The sequence below is a fragment of the Pinus tabuliformis genome, chromosome J, assembly GCF_031772625.1.
Source record: "Pinus tabuliformis cultivar Carrire ecotype Pingquan chromosome J, CPIR1, whole genome shotgun sequence".
Taxonomy (NCBI): domain Eukaryota; kingdom Viridiplantae; phylum Streptophyta; class Pinopsida; order Pinales; family Pinaceae; genus Pinus; species Pinus tabuliformis.
In genome coordinates, this window is record NC_142295.1 from 882965032 (window position 1) to 882982266 (window position 17235).

Genomic DNA, 17235 nt, shown 5'->3' on the forward strand with positions numbered 1-17235 from the left:
TAGGAAATTAGACACATGTTAAACCAACATACCATAAACAAAGAGATAAATTCATACATTAAAAAAGATATTAGGGGCAACCCAACCATCCATCTTCATTATAAATAAGTAAAGGTGCCAGGCGCTACAATGCAAATATCATGTAATCTGACTCACTAGCCATTAGAATCTGCAAAAAGGACAAGAATGGAAGCACACACAGTACACCATCCAACCTTTACTATATATGATTGAATTTACATAAGGGGTTGTAGAGAAACTATAGGCTCATACATTAATACTTAAGACTACAATCACAACAAAGAAGATACATGCATATAAATGATCTTCACCTTCGGCAATTGTATCCTAAGCAGCCATCATCCCGTTGTCTAATATGTTGATCAACCTTCTAACCTCTGGTCCATATCGAGTATCTCCTTTTATCTATCCTTGGTAACCCCTCAAACCTTCTCGATTTGATCCTCCAGCTCTCCAATTGTCCTCCTGTTTAGCAAGCCATTAAGATATCTTCTTATATCTCTCTTTTTGTTGGCCCATGTTTTCTTAACCATCCTTTGAAAATATCTCTATCCCATTCACTCCACTTCACCAACCTTCCCCTACCTATAAAATATCTCTAACTTCCTTGCCATGACGTCCCTCTCCTCCTTCACCACAATTGTAGAATCTATACTACCTATCCTTATTCACACGCATCCTCACTCTCCAAACACTGACATCTTCTTCTTGTGTGGTACTTCCCTACTGCGCCTCTTCCTCCTATGCCAACTCCCTCTACTTCGCAACATCTTCTCCTTCTATGATCCTCTATCCTCCTGCACAGTCCTTCACTTAACAAAATTTAAACAATTTGTTTTTTTCCTCCAACAGATCCCCAAGTGATTTTGATGACCTAGATACCCTTGGGTCATGGTTACTCAAACCGTAGGTTAGACATGACAGTCATCTCAGGACTCACATTACTTAGAAAACAAAAAAAAAAAATTATTATTATTATTATTAATGATATAAATAATTAATATATAACTTAAATAAATTATGACTTTATTTAAAAATATAATAATAATTATTATTAATGATAAAAATAATTAATATATAACTTAAACGTATATACATTTAAAAAAACACGTAACAAGATTCTTCTATTAGAATAATGGAGAAATTTATAGATTATATCATTATTAGAATTTTTAAGTGCCTCGTTGAGATTGTGTAGATTTTAGATCCTATTTATGAGGAGGTTGTTCAAACTCCTCAACCACTTTGTAATCCTATAGATGTAAGTGTTTTATGCCTGGATGATGTCAAGTGTGAGTGCAAATAGTCTGAAAATTGATCCTTGTCTCACCTGAGAGATGCATCTCTCTCCTTCCAATTACTTTGTCTTCCATTTATTATTGTTTTGGTATCAGAGCCGAGTTGAGAGTCATGAGGCTGGTGTGAGGCACTAAGCCCCGTGGAGTGGTTGCATTGAAATTTTGTGTTGAGAAAAGAGTTGTGATTGATGATTGGTAAAGAGTGCTAAAGCTATGCATTACTGTCAATGAGAAGACAATAATATGAGAACCTATGCATTTACACCTGTGAATCAACATAGATCGATGAGCAACCAATGCTAATTTGAATGTGCATGGGAGAAGCGTTAAAATGTTTCTAGTGCAGGAGTTGGAGTGCAAAGATATATGTAGCCTTGCATGGAGTACATTTCCTATGTAGTGGTCAACGTCTCAACAGAGAACATGGAGTACATTTCCTATGGTGTGGTTGCTTGGATGCGAACCTAGGTCTCCAGATAGCTGCAAAGTTGTTCGTAGTTGGTGGAGTTGCAAGTACATAAGTGAGACTCCTGTGAGACTATCTAGATTCACACTATCTAGCAAACACTCTGTAAAGCACCTATGTATGAAAATTGTCTACGTGAAGTATATTGACTTGCAATAGTGGTGTTAAGGCACACCAAATTATTTTCCCCTCTAATCAGTTAATATGGTTCAAGGTATATCAACATAAGTTGGTTATTATATTAGAGCTCTTGTGTAAAACCTTTGTTGTATGTATTTCTTTAGAGAACTTTCGAGCTTTGTCTCCTTCTTTTGAGTCTATAAAAGGCAATTGAGAGCTCAATACCATCATAGGTTTCCGATTCACTCTATCTAAAATAAATTGAGTCCAATATATTGTGTGGTGCCATGTTAGGGAGCACAATCCTAGGCCCATGTTGGTTGAGTGTGCAATTGGAATTGCAACAAGTCGAGAAGAAGAGCAAGGAATCTATCATTGGGCTGTAATGGTGTGTTGTCTTTGTGAAGAGCATAGACAATTAGAATATTTTTGTAGCTTCTTTGAGGATGAGCTAGCTGCACGTTGAAGTGGTGTGCTACAAGTTTGAAGGATTTGAAGTGTGGTAAAAAAATATGATTTTATTTTTTTCTTGTCTTGAAGGAATTTGTTGCAAGTTTTTTTTTAGGTGTGCAATATTTAAAATTGTGCTCAATGGATAATCCTTTTGTGGAAACATATCTAAATGAAGAAACTAATTTAGATGGTTCCAATTATGTAAATTGGAAGTTTAAATTGTAGAAATTGATGGAAGGTTACAATGTTTGATCGATTCCATGGGAATGAAGTGAATCCTAATGCCATCGTACGAACTACAACTACATCAATTAAAGATTGGGATAGGTGAGAGCCTAAGACAAAGATATTTCTCAGAATTTATGTGAAGGACAACATCATACCCCGTATATGAGATTACGAGATTTCCAATGATGCATGGACAACACTTAAAGACTTGTAGGAGTAAAAGAATACAAATAGAGTCCTGTCTCTAAAGAGAAACATCCTTTCCATTAAGATGGAATAAAATCAAAGAATTAGTAATTTAATTTCGAGAATTAAAGACATTATAGACAAGCTTGGAGATATAGGAGTAAAAATATCTTATATTGATTTAGTCACCATACCCTTAAATGGAATGCTATATGAGTACCAAAGGTTCATTATAGGCCTTTCATCAAAGAAGGCTCCCACTTTTTATAAGTTGGAAGGTATAATCATGTAAGAGGAAGAAAGAAAAAATAACTTTAGACCTCAAATTTCTGATTTGGCATTTCTAGCAAAAGGGAAACATCCTTTCAGAGGAAAGCCATGGGAAGGAATCAAAGGGGGAAAGCCACCACATGAAAAGCCATAAAATTGAAGTCCACCATTTACAAAGCCACAACAAGGTATAACACCCTAAAATATTGATGTTAAAACTAAATGTCATTACTATGGCAAAGCTGGACACTATTCTAGAGATTATTTGAAAATAAAGTATCATGAATCTAAACATACAAACAAAATGCACACTGGTCATTTTCTTGATGGAGGGGAAGAAATGAATCATGACTTCATCTTAGACTATTTGTTTTAGACAATGCCCTATCTTCCGACACCAATGATTCAAATGCATGGTTTTTTTTATTCTAGAGCCTCCATTCACATGGCTTGTACTAATCATTGATTTGAAAATTTACATGAAACTAACAAAGGTAAAAATATATATCATTGGGATTATTTTTCACACCAAATTAAAGGATATGGCGATGTTCCCATAACATTACCAAATGGTAGTGTCAAAAAAATTCACAATGTGATGTATGTGCCTAGCATGGAGAAGAACCTAATCTCAATTTCCACTATAACAGATCAGAGTATCAGAAGTTAAACTTTGTAAAGTCACATTGTGTGGTAAAATATATGTAGGGTCACTTCAAGGTTGTTGCAACATGTGCAAGAATTGGAGGTTTATACAAGCTTGATGTGACAAGTAAAAGCCATAAAACGTTGGCATCCATGAACATGACAATATAATCTCTTTGGAAACAAAGGTATGACACCTTAATTATCACGATTTGTTGCTAATTTAGAAACAAATAATAGTGGAGGGACTTCCATTGTTTAAAAAATAATATTATGCATGTGAACATTATGCATTAGGGAAGATGCATAGGGAAGAATTCCCTACTCATACAGATAGAAGAAAAATGGATATTCTTGAACTTGTGCATATAGATATGTTTGGTCCTAAGCAAAAAAAAGTGGGGCATATTATTTTTTGATCTTTATTGATGATTGCACAAATATACGTGGTTTTATTTCATGAGAAATAAAAATGATGTATTGAATGCTTTAAAGAATTTAAAAACTTGGTTGAGAAGCAAACAAACAAATACATCAAGATCCTTCGATCAGATCAAGGGGGAGAGTATACATTAGGTGCATTTTTCAAGTATTATATATCTCATCGAATTGTACAATAGTACATGGTTCCACATACTCCACAATAGAATGGAGTAGTGAAAATAAAGAACAAAACCTTAGTAGAATGTGGACAAAGTATGATCAAAGGTAAAAACCTTACTAATGCATTTTGGGCTGAGGCTATTAGCATTGTTGTTTATTTGAAAAATAGAAGTCCCACTAAAATTTTATATCATAAGACTCCCTTTGAAGCTCTTTATGGTAATAAAATAGCTATAATCCATTTAAGAATATTTGGAAGTAAAGCATTCTCTCATGTTTCGAAAGAATATAGGAGAAGACTTGATGCAAAAGCTATCAAGTGTATTTTCATTGGTTACTATTATGATTATAAAGCATATAAAAAGTTTGATCCCTCTACACAAATTTTTTCTATGTAGAGATGCGTTGTTTCAATAAAGATCAAAAAATATTATGCTCCACCATTTTTTTCTTAGGCCCAAACATATCTATATGCACAAGTTCAAGAATATCCCTCTTTCTTCTATTTGTATGAGTAGGGAATTCTTCCCTATGCATCTTCCCTAATGCATAATGTTCACATGCATAATATTACTTTTTAAACAATGGAAGTCCCTCCACTATTATTTGTTTCTAACGTAGCAACAAATCATGATAATTAAGGTGTCATACCTTTGTTTCCAAAGAGATTATATTGTCATGTTCATGGATGCCAACGTTTGATGGCTTTACTTGTCACATCAAGCTTGTATAAACCTCCAATTCTTGCACATGTTGCAACAACCTTGAAGTGACCCTACATATATTCTACCACACAATGTGACTTTACAAAGTTTATTCTTCATGATTATGATGAAGGCCATAAGGAGGAGAAATATGATGCATGTCATATTCTTCATGATTATGATGATGTTAAGGAATAAGTAGATGATAAAGAAGAATATAAACAAGAAGAATAATCTAATAATGTGTACACCTCAAGAAACCCCAACACACCAATAGGACGAGATGATTCACCATAACGGAGGAGAAGAGAAGTGTTGGCACCTAATCTTTGGGATTAGGAAAATTATGCAAATATTGTAAATACAAAAATAATGAAGGTGAAGGGACACTAGAATTTGAATTCCAGGAGTCCCCCTCCAATGTACTTATCAATGATCTCATAATGCAAATACAAAGATCACATTCATGGAGTTACTCTTGGCCTAACATGGTATAAGAGCCAACCCAATTTTTGGTTTTCCTCTTCTGTTGTAACTCCGGTAGAAATCTACCATTATTCTATCCCTCTGCTCTCTGCCATATTCTGTAAATTCAAACCCTTGGAGTTGATTTGAGTATTGGGCATTCCTGCTCGTGGTATCTCTATGTTGAATGGTGCGTAATAGTTTGTTGAGACCTTTGCATACATTTGCATTGAACCTACAATTACCTTTGTGTTGAATTGGGTGGAATTATATGCATTGAAATGGTATGGTCATGTATGAAAATCCAGTGAAATTGTGTGTTGTAGTCTCACATCTGTGTTAATGGTATGCGAGTAATGTCATGAGTTTAGTTGTGAAGGTTATGGTCTACTGCGTATGGTATGCAATGAGTTCTATTGAATGTGTGTTAGCTTCATGCATATGCTAATATGCCTACGTACATTGTTTGGTATGTGTTCTATTGGTGTTGGTATACATAATTCTGGTGCTTTATATTATGTGTTGGATGGGCTATGTATGGATGTTGAAAATCAATGCAAACCTGCGTTAACCTATTTTAAAATATAGATAAATGATTCTCTCCGTATATATGAAATATTTTCATTGGTATTGAATAAGTGTGAAGATCCCATTTAAGTTATATGTGTTGATTATGTTAAAGATTGGATATGGTTCATATATTTAATGAATTCAAAATCCTTTTATATGTTGAGGCTGCCATATATAATATGAGAGTGGGTGGAATTCTTACGTTATGAGTGGTGGAAATGATATATGTTCATGATATATCTTATGCGTTATATATGAGTGGTGAAGCATTATGAGTGGTGGTATATATGTTAAAATTTTGACATAGTGTAAAGTGATGTTTTGTCATTCAACAAGTTTCTTACTTAATCAAGAAGGAAAAAGATGTAAGGCTACAATTATTTTGGAAATAAAAATCACATAGTATTTTTTTAAGATGCATTCATTCATCTCCATAGTTGGAGTAGTTCTCTCTAGCAAAGAGAACTATCATGAGCGGTCTAGTAAGACAAAGCACACCTTAATTTTTTAATGAGTTGTGGAAAGGGGTTTCTGAAGGAGAAGGAGATAACGTACCTGAAAATCCCACTTTAGATAAGAAGCTTGCCATTTGAAAAACATAAGAACAACAAGGTTTACGCCTTGATTGCAACATCTAATAAATGAAGAGATGAGTCATTATATTTCACTATTTTCAAATGCCTTTGAAGCCTTAAAGAAGTTGAACGAATTATACGACTCACACTCTGAGCTTGAAGTTGCTCAACTGATGATCAAGTTGTTCAATCTTGAGTTGAAAAATGATGACCCTCTTGTAGGTTTTAACTCTATACATAAATTATTTTCAAATGAATTCTTAAAAAATAGAAAATGTACAATGGCGAGAAACACAAAAAAATACACAGATATTTTCCCCTGTATCCCAAAATCGGGACTACCAGATTGATTTTTCATTATGTTCCTTTCAATGTTACAATACATATATATACATGCCGAGTCATTCATAAACCCCAATCCATTAACCCCAGATTAAAACATAACAATAGTTCCCTTGATCGGATCTATAAAATAGCATGGGTAGAAAACCATCATGCCTAAAACCATGTGTGAAACCCATGCACAAAATCATAGGTAGGTCCGCCCACCTAATATAGGGTCTAAAAAAATTATTCTGGGGTGTTGCCCTGGACCCTGTACAGGGGGGGTACTTCCCCCCTGAAACCCCCCGATAGGGGGGGCTTCACCCACCCTGTGACCCCCATGCTGCGCTTAGTGCAACAAACAAGACACACCCTCACCCCCTCTGTGACCCCCCCGCGTGTGAAACTAGTCATGGAAAGAATATAACACACACCCAACAATATTCCACTTGTTGTTTCCTTTTCCACATAGGGGGTCATAGGAGAGCTTATTCATTGGTCCGGCCTTACAATGCCCATTGTTTCTCTACACCAAGAAAAAATCTTAGTGCTCACAAACTTCATTAATTCATTTGAAACATTCTTTAAAGTGTCCACCTTTACCAACAACACCTTTTTTTCCTCAACCATATCCCTCACAAAGTGATACTGAACATCAATGTGCTTTGTCTTTGAATGATATGCTAGGTTCTTTGCTAAGAAAATTACACTTTGCCTGTCACGGTCTATCCTTATAGCTCAATGTACTAACCCCATACTTGAACACAATCTCTGCAACCAAACTGCTTCCTTGCTTGCACAAGTGGCTACCATGTATTCTGCCTCTGTAGTTGAAAGTGCCACCTTAGACTATCTCTTTCTCATCCAACTAATTGCACCTCCAAATAGGTTAAACACATACCCACTTGTAGATATTCTCCGATCCAGATCTTCAACCTAGTTTGCATCAACAAAGCCATGAATGTCCAAAACTCTGTCCAATCATGGTCTTCCTTGGTAGCACATACCATAATCACTAGTGCCACACAAATACTTAAAAACCCACCGCATTTTTGTCTAATGCTCCTTCCTTGGTTTTGACATAAACTTGCTCAATACTCCCATTGCATTTGTAATGTCTGGTCTAGTACAAACCATTGCATACATCAAGCTACCGACTACACTTGTGTATGGGACACAAGACATGTTCTCTTCCTCTTCTTGTGTTTTGAGACACTGTTCAACAAATAGCTTTACACCTACAAGAATAGGAACCTTCATCAGTTTACTATCCTGCATATTAAACCTTTGCAGTATTGTCTCGACATACTTCCTCTAGTTTAACTAGAGCTTCCTTTTTTCCCGATCTCGTTTAATTTTCATGCCCAAAATATTGTTTGCAACACCAAGATCCTTCATGTCGAATTTGGAGGACAATTGGGTCTTCAAATCCTGGATAATTTCTTTGTCATTTCTAATAAGCAACATATCATCCACATACAAGACCAGATAAATAACATGGTCACCAATTAATTTAAAATACACATAGTGATCTGGTTTGCTTCTAGGTAAGCCAAGTCATCGTATATATGTATCAGATTTCTGTTACCACATCCTTGGTGACTATTTTAACCCATACATAGACTTCTTTAACTTGCATACCGGTTCTTTCTTACCCTTCAATGCAAAGCCTTCAGGTTGCTTCATGTAGATCTCCTCTTCCAAATCCCCATGAAGAAATGTTGTCTTCACATCCATCTGTTCTACCTCAAAACCAAAAGAAGTAGAAACATATAAAAGTAATCTAATGGAAGCTACCTTGGCAATAGGAGAAAAAATATCACCAAAAACAATTCTCGGCACTTGGGAATAACCTTTTGCTACCAACCGAGCTTTGTATTTCTCCACCTTTCCTTATGCATTTGTCTTCTTCTTGAACACCCATTTGTTGCCAACGGGTTTCCTTCAAGCTGACAACTCCACGAGATCCCAAGCCTCATTTTTGTGCAAAGATGCCATTTCATCAACCATGGCCTCTTTCCAGAGTTTGCCATCCTCTGAATCTATTGCTTCCTTCACATTTCTAGGATCATCATCAATAATAGATAAAACAAAATTTGAACAGAAAGCAGATGGACTATACCTTTTTGGCTGCCTTCTTTCTCGAATTGATCTTCTCAGAGCTGGAGTTTGTGGCTCTTCATCTTCTGATTCCTGTTTTGTTGTAGAGTTTGATTCTTCCTCCTTTAGCTCAAACTCTATCTTCTCAGGTTCCTTTGGTAGGAATTCATGTTTAATAACATCTTTCACCTCTCTAAACACCACATCTCAGTTGTACACAACCTTCCTTGTTTCTAGGTTCCAAAGCTTATAACCTTTTAAACCATCCTTATACCCAATAAAGATGCACCTTTCATATTTACTATCCAACTTGGTTCTTTTCTGCTTTGGAACATGTACATATGTATCACAACCAAATACCCTCAGATGTGAAATAGAGGGTTTCTTACCAGTCCATACCTTATGTGGAGTCTTATCCTCCAACACTGATGAAGGTGATATATTAACCTAGTAACATGTAGTCTCCATTGCTTCTGCCCAAAATTTCTATCCTAACTCGACATCACTGAGCATACTTCTTTCCTTTTCCATCAACATTCTGTTCATTCTTTCTGTAACTCCATTTTGCTGAGGTGTGTATGGAGTAGTCTTCTGTCGTGCTATACCACACTTCTTACAAAACTCTTCAAATTCCTTCTTTTAGAACTCTCCACCATTATTTGTCCTCAACACCTTCATCTTTTTCTTTGTCCAGTTTTCCACCAGAGCCTTAAATTCTTTAAACCTGTTAAAGGCTTCAGATTTCTTCTTGAGGAAATATATCCATGTATTCCTTGAGAATTCATCTATATATGATACATAGTACACAAACTTACGTAGTGATGGAACTGACATAGGTCCAAACAAATCACTGTGCGCAAACTCTAATATCCCTTTCGCCCTCTTAGCACCAGGGGGAAACTCACCCGATTCTGCTTCCCATATACACAATGTTCACATAAATCAAAATCCAAGGAGCAATAGACATACCTTCTACCATACCATTACCATGAACTATTCAAAGGCCCTTCTCTCCAATATGTCCAAGCCTTTGATGCCATAGCATGGTCTTTTCTCTAGAGACCACTAGATTTTCTGCTCCACTTTCAGGAACCACAGAACTATTGCATCTTTCAATAACAATACTACCCAGAAACTTGTACAAAGTTCCAATCCGAACTCCCTGCATCAATACTGGTGCTACCTGAACCATCTTTTAGGTATATCTCCCGAACACTGCTTTCACACCTGAATTATCCATATTTCTTACATAAATCACATTTCCAGCCAATCCAAGAATATGCAGAACACCTGGAAGTGTTCTAAGCCTTCCATCTTGCAACTTCAACTTGACTTTTTAACGTCCGATGGTTCTAGCCTTCATGTAATCCCCTAAGAAGACCTCACCACCATCATATTTCTCATACTCACAGAACCACTCCCTATGGGGAGTCAAGTGAAAGGATGCACCTGAGTCAATCAACCATGCCTTATGATCTACATGTGTACTTGAAGAAGAAGCCAATTACACATCCCCATCTTCATCTGAGGTGGTTTTCTCCTCTGCAGAAGGAGCATCATCAAATCCCTTTCCTTTCTTAGGAGCTTTAGATCTACAATCCTTTTTGTAGTGCCTTTCCTTTATGAATTTCCAACATACCTTTACACGTTTTCCTGGATATTTAGATATCCCTCTAGATTTAGATCTCACACTCAAGGACTTATTTTTTTCTATTATGGGATTGCCCTCGTACAGACAAGGAATCTCAATTCTGGCTCTCCATATTTTTCCATCTCATCTCCTCTGACAACAAGGATGATACTATTTCATCAAACTTCAAGGTAGTTGTCTTGCTACCTATAGCAACAACCAGACTAACCCACGAATTTGGTACAAAACACAAAAAAATGATGCACTTATCTTCATTTGGAATTTTTATATCAACAAATAAAAACTGGCTTACCAAAATATTAAAGGTGTTTAGATGCTCTGTAATTGTGTCTCAATCTTTCATCCTTAGGTTATACAACTTTTTTTGCGGGAACAATTTTTTCACCAGAGATTTAGATTGGTACAGAGTCCCTAACTTGATCCAAAAATCCTTCACTGTAGTTTCCCCTGATACATTCTACAATATTGAATCTAAGATACACAATCGTATTGTGCTCTTTTCCTTCTGATCCTTCTTTTCCCAGTCTTTTGTTGACATTGTCATTGGTTTAGTACCTGGATATACCATGATCCAATGATCTTTATCTACCAATAGATCCTCCATATTGAGTTTCCACAAATCAAAGCTATGACCATTAAATTTATCGATCTCTATATTTCCACTGCTGGCCATCTTCTTTTCATCGTAAGAATTGATCTCGCAAATCTCCCACTGAACAGGGTCTACCACAGGCCCGAGAAAAAACCCTCAGCAACAAAGGCATCCCCTTGAAGCCGAAACAACTCTGATACCAAATATAGGTTTTAACCTTGTACAAAAATTACCTGCAAATGAATTCTTAAAAAATAGAATATATACAATGGAAAGAAACACTAAACAAATACACAAAGATTTTCCCCTTGATCCCAAATCCGAGACTACCAGATTGATTTTTCATTATGTTCCTTTCAATGTTACAATACATATATATACATGCCAAAGTATTCATAAACCCTAATCCATTAACCCTGTATTAGAACATAATCGTAATTCCCTTGACCAGATCTTCAAAATACCATGGGAACAAAACCATCATGCTCAAAACCATGTGTGAAACCCATGCACAAAACTATAGGTAGGTCAGCCCACCTAATATAGGGTCCAATTTTTTTTTACGAACCTTGTGCAGGGGGCTACCTCCCCCTTGAAACTCCCCAATTAGGGGGGCTGTGCCCCCCCTGCTATGCTTGACACAAATAACAGGGGGCACCATCGGCCCCCCTGTGACCCCCCCACGCGTGGGACTACTCGTGGAAGTAATATAACACATGACACCTAACACCTCTTTCCTTAGCATCAGAAGTAAGATCCACTATGCATGACATAAAAGCCACTAGTGTTGAAATAGATATTCCTCTCATAGCTTATGTTAAGGCACTATATCCCACTTATTCACATTATCTTGAGTCATTGCAAGCACGTGGAAAACTTAAGGAGATTACCTTTGACTCCCTTGAGAAGAATTTTGCTGAAAGAGAGAAGGATTTTGGGAAGAAGAAAAAGCCTTAGTCTTTTGAAGAAGTTGCATGCACATGATTCTTCTAGAGGAAGAGGTGGTCGAAGAGGAAGAGGAAGAGGAAGGAATAATTTTGGGGAGGGGGGGGGGGTAAAACACCTGGTAAAGGGAAAGGAAAAGAACCCGAATCTGCTCATTATGTTGTGGAACATTGCATCATTGGAGTAATTGAAGAATTATTCAATGATTCAATTGCTTCATGGAAAGATGCTTGGTTGCTTGATTCAGGAGAAAGTTTCCACATGACTTTCAGAAGAAATTTATTTAAAGAATGAATTGATAATGTAGATGGAGCAATATATTTTGTAGAAACATCTAAACTCAAGCCATCAGGGCTTGGCACCATCAAGGCTTGGCACCATCAAGCTCAAATTGCCTAGACTTCCATACTTTCTTCTACAATATGTTCTATACCTCCTTGAGGTGAGGGGAAACTTGTTGTCTTTGGTCCACATCCGCCAGCAAGGAAACTCCATTCACATATTTGATGACAAGGTTGAGGTCATAAAAGCATCATATCACTCACTTGTCATGACTGGGATTAAAGAAGAAAGACTTCTGAAGATGCAAGGAACCTCTGATCATGCATTGAAATTTTCATAAAGTTATCACTATGATAAAGGTACACTTCCATCAAGTCTTTTATGGCATGCTAGATTTGGACACAAAATATGACAGTCTTCATTTGTTGAAGAAAAATGGTGTTACTTGTTTTCCTACTATTCTTAGGAAACTTATGCAATGTGATTCTTGTATCTTAGGAAAGCGCAACAAACTATCTTTTCATGATTCTCATTCCAGAGCACATAGAAAGCTTGAACTCATTCATTTTGATTTGTGTGGCCCAATTCCTGTTCCTTTTGCAAACGGAAATAAATATATGATGACATTTATTGATGACTACACTATAATGTGTTGAGGTCATTTATTGAAGAACAAATCTAAAGGGTTTGAAACATTTAAGAACTTTCATGCATGGATTGAAAATGATGCACAATCTCATATTGGCTCTATTCATACTGATAATGGAAAATAATATACTTCAAACGAATTTGAAAACTATCTTCGCCATAATGGGATCAAACATCAAACAACCGTGCCTTATTCCCCAACAAAACAAAGTAGCTGAAAGAATGAACATGGCAATCTTAAATATGGTACGTTCGATGATGTTTTTCAAGAATGCTAGGTTGATATTTTGAGTTGATGTGGTTTTATGTGTTGTGTATATAAATAATATGTGTCCATCTCATGCTATCAAAAACAAGACTCCCTATGAAATGTGGTATGACCACATTCGTTCGATGAGGCATCTCATGGTTTTTGGTTCCACCTGCTATGCCTTGATACCTAAGGAATAGAGAAACAAACTCGGTGCAAGGAGTCACAAATGTATCTTCTTGGGTACTCAAATACCTACAAAGCATACTGTCTCTATGATGAAGTTACTAGGAAGTTTATAATATCTATAGATGTGGTCTTTCTTTAATCTTCCAAGACTAACAATGTTGTTGAGTGACATCTTGATCGCTTGGATAGATTCAAACATGCAAATTATTTTCAAGCGTTTGATAATGAGATTCCACATCTTGAAGGGGGGATCTCTATACTGGACCAATCTATGGAATCTTCTTCTGAAGCACTCTCTCCCTTGCATGAAGCTCCAGCCACTGATGACACTTTGAGTGATGTGATTGGCATAATTGGGAGACTAAATCTTGATTCAGCCCCATCTCAGTCAAATGAGTAGCTTGGGCCATCTCAGAAAGGTCCTCCAAAATGACTAACAAAGACACTTGAAGGTGTTCATCCTGATGAGGTTGGAAAGACATGAACAAGAAGCTCAACCAGACAAAATGAAGGTGATGAAGATGATCCTGATTCACTTATTGATATGGATGTTTCTTATGATTGTGAACTAAATTTATATATATATTTTGAAGAGATGCAGAAAGAATATGATGTTTTGATAAAGAATGACACTTGGAAGCTAGCTGATCCTCCAGTGGGAACCAAACCAATAGGCTACAAGTGGTTCTTCAAGGATAAGTATGAATTAGATGGCTCACTTGACAAGCATAAATCCATGCTTGTGGAAAAAGGTTTTGCATAGAAGGAAGGGGTCGATAATGAGGAAACCTTTTCCCCCACAGTGAAATGGGATACCATTAGGACACTCTTTTCCTTGGTAGCTCAGAATAGTTGGAAAGTCCATTAAATGGATGTAAAAAATACTTTCTTGAATGCAGATTTGAAATAGAATGTTTTTATGTCCCAGCTAGAAGGATTTATTGTGAAGGGTCAAGAACACAAAGTATGCAAGCTCGTAAAATCCTTGTATGGTCTCAAGATAGCACCATGAACCTAGTATGAGAAGTTAATTGTGCATCTTCTGAAACTCAATTTCAAACATTGCGATCTTAATGATGCAAATTTGTTTGTTAAGAACTTTGGTAAAATAATTGTATATCTTGTGGTGTATGTAGATGATATTTTGATGACAAGGTTCAATGAGAACTACATTTCATCCATAAAGAAAGAAGTAACAAAAAGTTTTGAAATGACATTTTTGGGCTATGTTTATTACTATCTTGGTATTGAAGTAACCTGACATCCGAAGTTTATATTCCTCTCTTAGAAAAAGTACATTGGAGATATGTTGAACATGTTTGGAATGTTTGGAGAGAGCCGACCTTCCCCTCTTCTTTCCTCATCTCTATGTATACCCTAAAGATCTGCTCTTCTTCTATCAAGCTTCAAGTTGTCCTGATGATGGATCCCGGTTGGGATTTGAAACGTTGGCAGAAAAATGTTCTTACTGTGGAATCTCCGGTCACTAATTCAAAAATATTGTACCACAGAGGTCTCAAATCCAGAATAATAATAATAAGAAAAAGAAAAAAACATTACCAATCTTGAAAAAAATTACATAAAAAATAAAATAAACATTTCAAATCAATTAAAAATATATGTGTATATATATACATAGGCCTTGCCCAAGGGGCTCGAGGGGTCACGGTTCAGGGCGACGTGCGTCTGCAAGGAGTTGCATGCAGACCTGCCTGCCCTGTGCAGTGGCACCTCGAGCCCCCTTGGTGGGCTTAGCCGATTCCCAAAATATATATAGATAATTTAGTGACATTTTTTTTTTTTGTGTATTGAAGTATTAATTAATGATATATAAATATATAAAAAATTATAGTTTCAAAATATTAAAGTTATTATTATTTTTTTTTAAATTTCACAAAAAAAAAAATTCATTATAAAAAATCATTGTAAAGAAAAAGAAACAGCACAAGTTTGGAAAACCCTTAAAACAAACATATTAGGATGAAAAACAAGAAGATGAATAAGACAACTTAAAAAAAGGTTAAATAATCAACACTTAAAAAAAGTTGTGCATATTTAGGACATAAGAAAATTTAAAGTGTCAAAAATATGCTTTAAAAATACAAATATTGATACAAATAAAAATTCGCATGAAAATCACCAACATTTAAAAAAGTTTATCCACATTTAATACATTAAAAATTTTAAAGTGTACAAAATAAACCCTCTTAAAAAAGGGGTTGATGCTGCATCAACACTTTTCAAAATCATCTTGAAAATCACTAACATTTAAAAAATAAATCATACTTAATATATTATTATTAGTAGTCAATTTTAAAGTAATGGCCAAGCGAGACACCAAATTGGTTAGAAAAATTTAAAGTTTCAAAAATATGTCTTAAAAAAATGTTGATGCTTTTCAAAATATGCATGAAAATCACTAACATTTAAAATTTTTTATCCACACTTAATACATCAAAAAATTAAAGTGTAAAAAATAGGCCCTCTAAATAAAGGGGTTGATGTTGCATCAACACTTTTCAAAACCAACATGAAAATTATTGACATTGTTAGATCTTAGGCTTTTGTGATCCATAATGTAATAAGCATGTCTTTTAGATTAATCACATCAAAAAATATTCATACTTGATACATAGGAAAATTTAAAGTGTCAAAAGTATGCTAAAAAGATGTGTATTCTGAATCAACACTTTTCAAAATTGGATGATTTTTTGCTACATCAAAAAAATAGTACTCGGTACAATTCTTGTTTGATAGTTTACATTGTTCTAAGTTAAATACAATTAGATTAATGATTGCATTAGCTGCAAATATGAATGAAAACTACATCAACTAGATTTTAAATTTACTTTTTAAAATGAGGAACTAAAAGAAGAAGTATATCTTGTTCATCCAAAAATATTTGTTAATAAGGGTTATGAACATCTTGTTTGTGAACTAACAAAAGCCTTATATGTGTTGAATTAGGCACCAAGATCATGGTATGTGAAGATAAAATATTTTTTTCTTAGAAAAGGTTTTATGAGAAATAAAAGTCCCTAAAATCTATATCAAGACAGACTAGAAGGGGCACCTTGTTTTGATTTCCTTGTATGTTGATGATCTCATTATAGTTGTCAATGCATCTAGGTTAATTGATGAAGTGAAAATAAAACTATAATAGGTTTTTGAAATTAAATATCTTGGTGAATTGCATTATCACTTAGGTCTTGAAATATGGAGAGAAGTTGGGTAGACATTGGTTACCAAAAGAAAATATATAAGAGAGATTTTAAAAAGGTTCGAAATAGATCAACAGATGGCAGTGTTTGTACCTTTAGGACAAAATTTCAAACTCTATAGTGATGATGGGACTAATGTGGTGGATACATTGTATTATTAGTTGTTGGGAAGTTTAAACTATCTCACTACAACCAAGCTAGACATAACATATTAAGTTTGCATCATAAGTTGGTTTATGGAAAAGCTTCTTGAAAGCCATTGGAAAGCAACAAAGAATGTCTTTTGATATTTGAAAGGGACTATTAGTTTTGATACTAAAGATACTGATGAATTTGAATTTGATTTGGTAGGTTATTCAGATGCAGTCTGGGCCAGAAATCCCACTGATAAAAGATCAACTTTAGGATATACATTCAACCTTGGATTCG